The following is an 11,009-nucleotide window of genomic DNA, read 5'->3' as shown; positions in this document are numbered from 1 at the left end:
TATTTTACAATTACTTATCGTCAGTGGTGTAATACTAGAATTTTTGGTAGGTATACGCTCGATCGTTTTCCAAAGTATAGCATATACGGAAGACTATTTGGCGTATACGCACCCCAATATACACTCATTCTTTTGTAAATTTAAGGTGAGTATACGCTGGACTACACAAATTTTAGGTGGGTATACGCCATATACTCCCGCATACGCCCCATTACATCCCTGCTTATCGTGTTGTTGAGTGCAGAATAATTCCCATTCAATACTACATACTGTAGACGTAGTGGCTTTTAGTACGGGACCTTTCCTCCTAAAGATTGGAGCCCTCCCAACAAAAAATTCTGGGTGTTGCCTGTGCTATACTTTATTCAGTTTAATTAGATTTACTAATATGTTTATGTATTTCCTATTTACATAGTTCCTGAGTTATGTCTTTTTTTTAAAGTTGATACTCATTTTTATATCACGACAACACAGGTGTGTTTTACACATAGTCTGTTCCTTCATGCATATTGGTGTGTCATTGTGTTTCTTTAAGACCGTATTTTGTTGACCAGATTCTAATGTTGGGTTGACATTCTTGGCTTCTTTTTAATTTATTTATTGTTTCCTATCGAAAAAAAAAACCTGTACGAATTAGTCGCGATAGTACTTTCAAATATTTCCATGTGATTAGTTTATCCATGTCATTGCACGGATGAAAGCCTCTCAATAGTTCTATGTAGAAACAACACATGTCGTAACACACTTAAGTTTCACGTCCCACGATTATGCCGGCTAGGCTAAAGGAGACGATGGTAATGAGAAATGAATAAAATGATGGAATGAAGAAAGTGGGGGGAGAACTCCGAGAAAACCCACGCACATGATATTTGTCCACTACGAAGTTCACTTGACGCGAGCTGGGATCGAGCCAAGGACCCCATGCACCAGAAATGAACGCTCTACCACTGAGTCACCGCAGCCTCCTCAATTATACCAGCGATATGCTGAGATAATTCCTTTAAATGTATTAGCAGGACTTCATCCAAAAATTTCGTCCAGTCTTTACTTATTAATACCCACTATCACGAATGTGAAACATCTCCAAAAGTAATTTTGTCAATAATAATAATAAAATAATTAATAATAATAATAATAATAATAATAATAATAATAATAATAATAATAATAATAATAATACAATAAATAATATTTAATTACCTTAAAAAAGCAAAAAAAAAAAAAAAAAAAAACGATTGATTTAGAATGCGAAATCAATAATGATATAATTTATTTAAAGCACCATATACAAGTACATTATTTTCCGTTTAGGAGCACACTTCTTGTATGTGTGCGGTAAATTTATTCTCAAATGCAAATGATAAAGCGTAAGACGAGCACGTAGCTTCTTTATAACTTTTATATCTCATTTACATAAATAAGTGGGTCGATGTGCGGTTCCAGTCCAAATGTTGTCATGAACTTGAATTCTTTACGCAGGAAAAAAAGAAAATGAGTATTCGCCAGCGATATTTTCACTGCTCTTCTTGTATTGGTATTCAGAGTTAATTAATCAGAAGACAGCAAAAGTGTCGAATCACGTGGTGTACGTAACTAAAATAGATCGATTTTGATGCGATAGTGAGTATCGATAGCGATTGAAGATACCAGCAGCAGTAAGTGTCGAAGAGGAAGGTGTTTTGGGTTTAGCTACTTCCGCTTATGGGAGTTACGATCAATGTAGATTAATTAAGTTTGTTTGTTCTTACTATGTAGACTGAATATTGAATTTGGAGTGCTAGAAAACATACATTTTTATGCTTAAGGGACAGCAATTGCACAGAAACGTATTCTCTATCTTAAATGTGCCATTGCGCATGCTTAGGAGACGCCATTTTGGTGGAGAGTATTTGATGGTAAGTGGACAGATATGTGAATATTTTTTATGTTTAGTAATTAGCAAAGGATTAATCACAATTACAGTATCCTGAGTATTATGGGATGATAATACATATAACAAGAAGGGCAAAGATAAGAAATATTGGGCCCAATATTGCTGTTTAATAGTGTTTATGTTAGGGATGGTGGTAGTCTCGTCAATAGTGACAAGCAGGCTGAATATGATATTGTAAATTCTGAAAGAAATGAGTCTTACTGTTCAATGTTTAGGAAGATATTCAGTAAGTGCATTCATGAAGTACTAATTTTGTAACTCTGCTATGGAGATTGTTTAGAAGTAAGTTCTGTCACGATGCCTGACAGTAAAGTTGTGTGTGCTTTGTGCAATTTCTACATGCTGTCATAGAACATAATTTTGACCGTTCGCAGACGATCATCAATTTACTGTACCTTTGTGATGGGCAGTCCGTTTCCCCCAGTTTAAACAAAGTAATCTTGAATTACATTGATTTTTAAAGTTATTTCCATTATTTTGAACCGAGAACCAAGTGAATTCTTTACTGCGAGTTGTGTAGACCGTGAGTCTATAAGCACTTCTTATGGTAAATAATGCATAAGGTAGGTGGAGACTCATTGGTAATTACAATAGGTATGAGTGTTTATTTGGTATCATTTCGAGGAATACGTGTCGTAGAGGTCAAAAACAGAACTTTAAGGATCACTGTTTGGTATAATCTGTCGTTGTGCCTGGCGAATTCTTCACTTTGTAATATATTCATAGCAGGTTAAAGTAAAATGGTAGTAACAGATGAATTCTGGTTGAATATACAATGAAAGATTCATTTCCTTACCAATTCCTTTGTTGAATAATTTGTTGTGAAAATATTTTCGTCATTCGACCCGGAATTTGTCTTATTAAACATCAGTTGTTGGAATCGTCGACTGACCACAGAGTGTCATCTGTTTTGCCATTGTTACGTAAAAATTGAGTTTTGTTCCAGCAGAAATGCTCAAAAAATACAAAAATTTACGGGAAAAGTAAAATACTGAAATGGTTTCAGATATTGCATAGTTCTCTTGTCTACTGGCGTTGCCGCATGGGCCCATGTGCTTCGTCCTTGCGCTGACTCGATTAAATGCAATTTATGCTTTTTAGTGGAAACCTATCTCCGATTGGTTGATCTTTATGGGTCCATAACAGTTTAGTTATTCTAAAGTAAATTTGCACGGAGGGCACCAATACATATAACTATGTAAGATTACCAAAGGATGAGAAATTGTATTTTCAAGCAGTTTGTTGATATCCTGACACATTTGCGGAAAATATCCCAAATTAAGATTTATAGTCAAAACTACCGGTAGGATGATAGTGTGTAATACTTTTGTGGTTTGGTAAATTCATGCGGCATAATGTTTGTAAATAAAATGCATCATATTGCACTATGTTAGCATACAGTGTAGATAGATGGACTTCCATCCTTTTTATTTTGAGATTTTGTTTTTAGGATAGGTATTGGTATCCGTTTATTTATACCAGAAGTCAGTGTAATAAGACTGTAATAGTTACAGTGGTATGCTAATCTCAGCTTTAAAAAAGCCTCGTGTTTCAACGAGTTTCAGACTCGGGGACTTACGTCGACTGCTGAAGTCGAATGCCCGGTAGTGGGTTAGGAAATCACGAGTTCCATGTTCACTGGATATCCATGACTCTTGTTATAGGTACGTTTCCTTCACTAAAGTCAATAACTTCCGTTACTCTCCAATTGTTCTTACAATACTGGGATTTGTGCCTAAGCTCCAAGTGTGATAATTTATGTAGCAGATTTCTCGTCCAGGGATCCACACAAGGAGTAATGTTCTTTCGTGCAAGTTAAGTTTAAGAACACGAAATAATTATTGAGGAATTATAATAATTTTTTTTACTAATTATTACTATCTCATGCTGCTTCAAAATATTTGCTATGGGGGGGGGGGGGGTCTACCGCAAATAATTCTTTTAAATTCAAATTACGTACTCCTTTAGCCTAACCGGCATAAACGTGGGACGTAAAACTCAAAAACTCAAATTACGTAGTTATCTCCACATCGCTTTGCGAAAGTTCTGCACTCAGCTATCTGGGACAGGTGAAATTCAGGGTGACCACTAGAAATAATTTATTGAGGATAAATTTTTCATAAATTATTGCAGTGAGCGGTATGACAATATTTTACTGTGTGCAGTTAAGATTAAGGAGGACCAGCGATTATGGGTATGTGCCTAAAATAGACTAATGTGATATTCACGCATCAGTCTGTCAGTACAAACTAGTTTTGAATTTGTTCTGGTTCAGGGCAGGGGGAAACTGGAGAACCAGTGTGAAAGCCAAGTCCGTAGGAGCAAATGCATTACGGTGGGTGTGTACATAAAGTAAATCTACGTGGTCACTAAGCCAGCTTTTCAGTTCAGTTACATTATAAGAATGCCCACATTTTCTTACGGTTTTCTATATTTACAGATGATATAATGTTCTTCGCGTACATAAATAAGTACAGTATAATGATAATTCTAATAACTGACCCTGTATTCTTAATTTACAATAAACTTTATAACGAGGTGCAAGGTTTAGGGGTACAGAAAATTACATTCTTTATAACTTGCTGAAAACTGTACTCAAATTGTCCTTCCATTCTGAGGTTATTTACGAAGATAATTTCATAAAATGGAAGGAACATCTTTCGCTTACTGTAGAACAAAATTTCCGAGATTTGTTTTTTAAATATGGTGAACTTATTAGATTCGTGTTCGTATCCTATTATCATACGGAGCAGAAGAGTTTTATCTTCAAGTGGGCTCGCTTCTCGAACGGTAGGGAGCTTAAATAGTATTGGGTGTGGTAAGTTACGGCACTGGTATTAATGCAGAACGCAATATTTGAGAAGAGTTGTGAGAACAGTAATACTTAACTACATTTTTTTTTTCTCATATATCCAGGGTGGACCATTTATCTTATTACGCCCTTGTAACTTAAAAACTAATGATGAAAAAGCGTTGAAATTTTGTACAAGGCTAATATCGGCAAAAGGGATATTGTTTGGCATACTCACAAGGGTAACAGTGTTGGCAACCAAACATAAAGTTAGTTGTGTTGTTTCAAATAGCACTACGTTAGGCTATTACATATTTCAAATCTACATGTAGAACACACTCACACAGTACCACGCTTGTCATGCACTGTTGCAAACAAGGACTCTACAGTATCAAAAGTATCGCAAAAACAAATTTTGGATCGTTGTACAAGAACAACGACGCAATTCTGACGGACAGTCTAATGCATGCTCGAAGTAAGTTAATGTCGAATAGTACATCACATGAGTATTTCGAACAAGTTGAAACAAAGTTACAAGGACTTCAAAATTTGACTTCTGAGTAATTCCATGTCAACACAGATCCCGAGCCGACCGTCTCGGTTTTTTATGAAATTTGAGTTTATTCTAATCATAGAGTGTACTTACAGTAACAATGTCTCTTAGTTTTGAAATTATTCAAGGTCAGAATTTACAAAAAAACTGACCTAGGGAGCTGAAATAAAGCTTATTCCGCAAGGAATTGCACAAGCTTTCCGGTGATATGTAACAAACTTATGTTCGGACAAAACTTGTAGACAACTTCATGGACTTGACCTTTGACCTTGAATATCTCAAAACATGTCACCTTTAATAATAATAATAATAATAATAATAATAAAAAAAAAAAACTTCATGCCATACTATAATATTTGTAGCTATGTAGTGCATGAAAACCTTATGTATAAGATATAGGGTAAGAAATCTGTGTAAGTGTAAACACCCAAATAACTTACAAGAATGAAGTACAAAAACACTGAAGAGTATAGGAACAGGTTTATAATAAGGACGATTTGTTGCCAACTATACAGTACAATCACAGTGTTAAAAGAAAATGAATGGAAAAAGATGAATTAATACATCAGTGCATAAAGCAATCTGATTGTCTCATAAATCACCCATGAAGTAACTTACAAAGTTGAGAGCAATTACAAAGGGAGGCCCAATAAATGGTCCGTGTGAAAACACACATGATACAACTACGTACTATTCAAGGTAACATAGTATGACCTCTGACCTAAAGTGATGCAAAACATAAGAGCACAATCCAATTCAAAAACATTAACGGAAGGCGTGGCAAAGAGGTTCAAATTTACACAAACAAAAACGATTTAAAATGTATCCATAGATCTTACCTAGCTTCAGTACTGATTTGTAAGATGTAAAATTTTTTGTGCATCTGTGGGTGAAATGACGTAAGTTCATCCTGTTGGTGTTTTTATATCAACCGTTACAAGAATGGCCTTCTAGTCCACTGTAAAGATGTCAGGTGAAGGGCCATGAGGATGTAGGAAGCTAAATTTAATCCCATTGGTATCTACATTCACATTCAAAACGCATCCAAGACACCAGTGACCTTTGATATGACCAGTGATGTATGCAACAAAACCTGTGATATTACTGAGGTATGATTCTTGTTGGTTCATTCGTAGAGATTAATTTCTTATGTCTGATAAATGTGAGTATTTCTTTTGGGTGGTGTTACGGCTAAGTAGAATAATACAGTGTAACTTCTGTGTGTCTGCAGTTGTGCGAATCATTCAGATCAGTGTTAAAGGAGGGACTCATCATTATCTACGTTAGTTTACCAAGTAAATGACACAATGTAATGTTTTTGGAACACCATTGAAAGATCTGTGTGGGTGCTTTATCTGAGAGTTGTATGAACCTGAGACTAGCACGTGTAGCGAGACTTCATAGTACAGTAGCAGCGATATCATCACATGGTCCTTTGCCATGTCATTAGCAAAAAAAATACCACCCAGCTCAGAATTGAAATCACTCTGATGATTATATACGTTTGGCAGATTCTTCCGATTTTCATACTGGGCTGCGGAACCATCTGAAAAGCAATACATGTACTTAGGTGTTCTATTGAAAGGAGATATCATGAACTTAATCAAATGACATTGGAAAAGACTTAACACACACAGTGTCATGTTGAAGGTGCTCTGATATAACAAACGCAATGTGATCTGTTGCAAGGGTTTCTGGGTTCCTATAACAAACAACAAATGGATGAATGGTAGCCTGCACATTTTTCCAGTGGGACCCCTGTACCTCATTCTGCAGAACAAATGCATAATTCTTTGCAAAAGCTCATAATATAATATATTCATTGTTACATTAAAAAAAATCTGGTAGGTGGCTATGAAGGAGTGCAGGAGGAGCTGTTGTAATCTTTATTAAAATGTTCTGAAAAATTCTTCTACAGAAATTACCTGGAGAGTTGTTCTATCCGTAGATGCCCATAGTTTTTATGCTATTTCATCAATTCTACTTCCTTCAAACAACTCAGGTATTCCAAAAGAATGTGTGCCTGGGCAGTTCTCAAATGATGATATAGGACATTTTGTCAGAGCAGAATTGCAAATTATCTGAACAAGACTGGGTTTGTAAGTGTTAAGTTGACAGTGAGCATGACGTGTCAACTCTTTCAATGTGAAATCTTCCAACATTTTATTTTGATGAATACTGCAAATACACACACTGTGTGTACCACTTTCACTAGTTGGAACATAATTTTTGGACCAATGCTTGATACAGGTCCTTAAGGTTTCCTAAAATCAATCGTTTCTGCTTTGAACCCTGGTTCCATTTTCGTAGACAAACAAAATCTTTCTTCCGAGGCAAACTTGTTATATAATCTCTGATGTAGAATATTATCACAGGGTTTTTAATGTATTCACTTAGGCCGCGCCTCCATTGCTTCCGAATGCGATTGCGAAGGCGAATGCGAACTGCGAATTCATGTGCCTCTACTAGATCCGAAGTTTTGCGAATCCTAATTAAGTTGCACTGCCTCTTTCAAAACATCAATGTGAAATATTTTTGCTTTAAAATTCGTACCTTAAAGACTTTGAGAGCACGAAGAAGACGAATGTAGATAAATGATAAATTTTTATCAATCATTATCATTCGTAAAATCATTATTTGAGGAACAAAATGGAAATATAAATTGAATAAAAAGTTGCGATTCGTGTATTAATAAAATCTTCATATTTTAAAGACAAAACAAAGAAAAATATACATACCTTCCCTTCCAAGACCCTTGCTTACATCTACTCATAATTTGTTGACGACGTGTCGTTTGTGGTAATCTGGATCGGTACGTGACGTTTGGGCGCGGACGTTTGGGCCCCGCCGTTTGGGCACTGGACGTTTGGGCGCGAAGCCATTTGGACGCCAGACGTTTGGGCGCGAGTTAAATTAAAAAGTCGTTATGTTAGGCGCTGAGTACTAAGTTCGAATCAAGATATCACAAGGTGTCTACTGTAGTGGAAGTCCTTGAATTATACTGGAGTTTGTTTTATATACTAGAAATACTGGAATTTAAAAATTCTAAAAACTGAATTAACAATTAAATTTTGTAAATTTAAGTTCCAGCCAAAGTTAAGTGTGCTTTTTATTTGATAACTGTTCAAGCAAAGATAAGTAGACCAGACTAGATATGATTGCCTGCATTACATACATAGTGAGCCTATTCCATTAAAAAAACTTAAAGCAGGCCTTCTACTGTAGTTATGCGATAAGTGTAAATGTCAAACACATTTCTAATGGCTAAATGACCAATATATGTACACTTAACAATTATTTTTCACTTTGAAATCTTCTTTTTTTTCCTTTCGCTACTTTTTTCAATGCAGATTAAATGCTTACAATGGGACGAAAAAAAAGTGTGTTAAGTTTTGATTTTTATATTGGAATGTTAAAAAAAAAGTGATACCCGAAATACGGCATACTGCAGTTCCTAAACTCAATGTCATAGACACCCTGTATTAACATCTTTCCCTCAACTCGATTAGGATTTAGGATTTTTAGATTTCTGGGCTTTCGGCACCTAAGGCTATTTAGCCCGTCACGTTTGAGGGAGTACACTATCCGGGGAAAGGGGAGGAAGGAAGCGGCCTGGACCTATAAATTACGTACCACCCCGGCATTTGCCTGGTGTGAATGAGGAAAACCCAGGAAAACCTCATTCAGGGTGGCTGGCGTGTGACAAAGAGCGTGTTACAATTTTTCGACAGAATGCCCCCACCGGGAATCGAACCCGGGACCACTCGCACCGAAGGGGAGAGCATTAGAGACTACGCTACGCGGGGCCACTTCCCTCAACTCGAGTGCGCGGAAATCTTTTATTGGTAGTTATTTATTGGTCTTAAGGAAGAGAAGAGTTTGGCAAACGTAATACGAAAGAAAACAAATTTTAATATTCATAAGTATGTAATTATTAACTTTAAAAAAATACAAAAAATAAATCAATATGTTTTAATTCACATTAAGAAAATTATTAACAGTTCGACTGATTCCTTTATTTCCTAGCTTTCTTATATAATACAAGAATGAGATCATTAGATCAGAAGTACAAGAATCGTAAACAAGCGAAAAATCAATCCATGACGAGGTTAGGCAACAAATGGCACAAACGCACTAAACTATTTAATTTAAATGAATAAATAAGATAGAAAATATATAGATAAATGAGGTCAGATAAAGATAGAAGTGTAGGAAATGTATATATATATCTTGATTCGCGCTTAGTTTTCAGTGCCTAGCTTACTTTATATGTAAATTGTGATCTTTACTATGTACCTCGCGCCCAAACGTCTGGCGCCTAAACGGCTTTGCGCCCAAACGGCAGCGCCGAAACGTCCGCGCCCAAATGGTGGCGCCCAAACGTCCTGTCCCGATCTGGATGAGCTTGGTTCCACAATGGAACTTTATCAAAAACACGATCTATTAAAGCATCAACATCTATTTCCATCTTTATTTTTATTTTTATTGTATTTATCTCCGCACCTCGCAACGTAGTCTACTGCACGCAAAACAACTTTCTTCTCTCACGTAGCGCTCAAATCCTCTGCAGACGATTCTCCATTCACACGAATTTGGGCGAACAATCCCAGCAAGTTGGGATCGTTCGCATTCGCATCTCGTCGTCGGTTTTCGCAATTCGCAGGTCGGAACTAGTCGAGGCACTCCAATTTATTTACACATGTTGGGAAATTCGCATTCGGAAGCAATGGAAGTGCGGCCTTAGGACGCGTTCAGATTTAGGATTAGGAGTTCCTAAGATAAGAGTTTTGTTTACGTCACTAGTCGTAGATAGTTTGAGGGTCCAAATTCGTTCTCAGTCCTTCGAATGCTCCAACTCTTCGCAAGAACTGTCAATATTTGAATCTTTTCACTGCTGGTGTAAGAACTGAATTTCGCTTTCAATTGCCTTACAATTTTGGATTCCATGTTTGTTTTACTCTTCGTTTTTATTCAACAATTGATACGTATGTACTTTGGAATACCTGAGAAACCTTATCATACTTTTTCTTAGAATATTTTTTTTTTCCTTGTCTGCCTCTTTTTCACCGGTGACTCAACAAGAGATACAAGACTTTCTTTAATGCAATTAAAGCAGCATTTGGGGCTACAGATGTGTTTGAATCCTCTGATGACACTGAAATGGAGAGTTATGCAGTTCTGTGATTCCAGTATCTTTGGTCTTTGGATGTAGTTGGTTTAGCCACTGGTCTTGTCTACCTTTTTTTCTTTCTTTCTATATCCATCACATATGTCTTTGTAGTTATGCCACTGAGCATATAACCATCCACATTTGCACTTCACGTGAATTTTTTCTTGTATCTGTTGTGTCCATCTTTCCTGAAAGAATTACAGCAATACAACGTGTTCTGAAACTCCATTTTCTTAGTTTAGTCCAATCACAACGCTTTTTGTTAAAACTTACTGTGTATCTTGTATCCAAACTTTGACAGCAAACGTTTAACACACACTTATACACTGTCAGGTGCAGAGTAATGATATTTGTAGCTTCGTGCTGTGATTGATCAAAATAAGAATGTTGTTGGCCTGTTCACATTGTTAGCTGACTGATTGGTCAGAATAAGAATGCCTGCTATTTACCTGTTCACATTGTTAAGTTACGGTGTAACTTTTCAGTGAAACCACTGCCAACTGCTTGCGAAAATGGGCGAAAGAATTATATTCATCAATTGTTATTTGCAGTCTAAATAAGA

The 11,009-nt window shown here is 36.3% G+C and overlaps 1 protein-coding gene across 5 annotated transcripts in view; it reads left to right on the top strand.

Annotated features, from left to right (window-relative positions):
• The first annotated feature begins 1,661 nt into the window (after positions 1-1,661).
• Positions 1,662-11,009, top strand: part of Tao (Serine/threonine-protein kinase Tao) — a 92,366-nt gene continuing 83,018 nt past the window's right edge. For all 5 annotated transcript variants that reach the window (XR_014132639.1, XM_081768267.1, XM_081768266.1 and 2 more), the window contains exon 1: positions 1,662-1,895. The gene's annotated coding sequence lies outside the window, so the exon portion shown is untranslated. The remainder of the gene's footprint in view (positions 1,896-11,009) is intronic.

Source organism: Thermobia domestica, chromosome 8, assembly GCF_964235325.1.
Source record: "Thermobia domestica chromosome 8, izTheDome1.hap1.1, whole genome shotgun sequence".
NCBI lineage: Eukaryota > Metazoa > Arthropoda > Insecta > Zygentoma > Lepismatidae > Thermobia > Thermobia domestica.
Note: the sequence above shows the minus strand (reverse complement) of the source record. Positions and strands in the feature narration are given on the sequence as shown.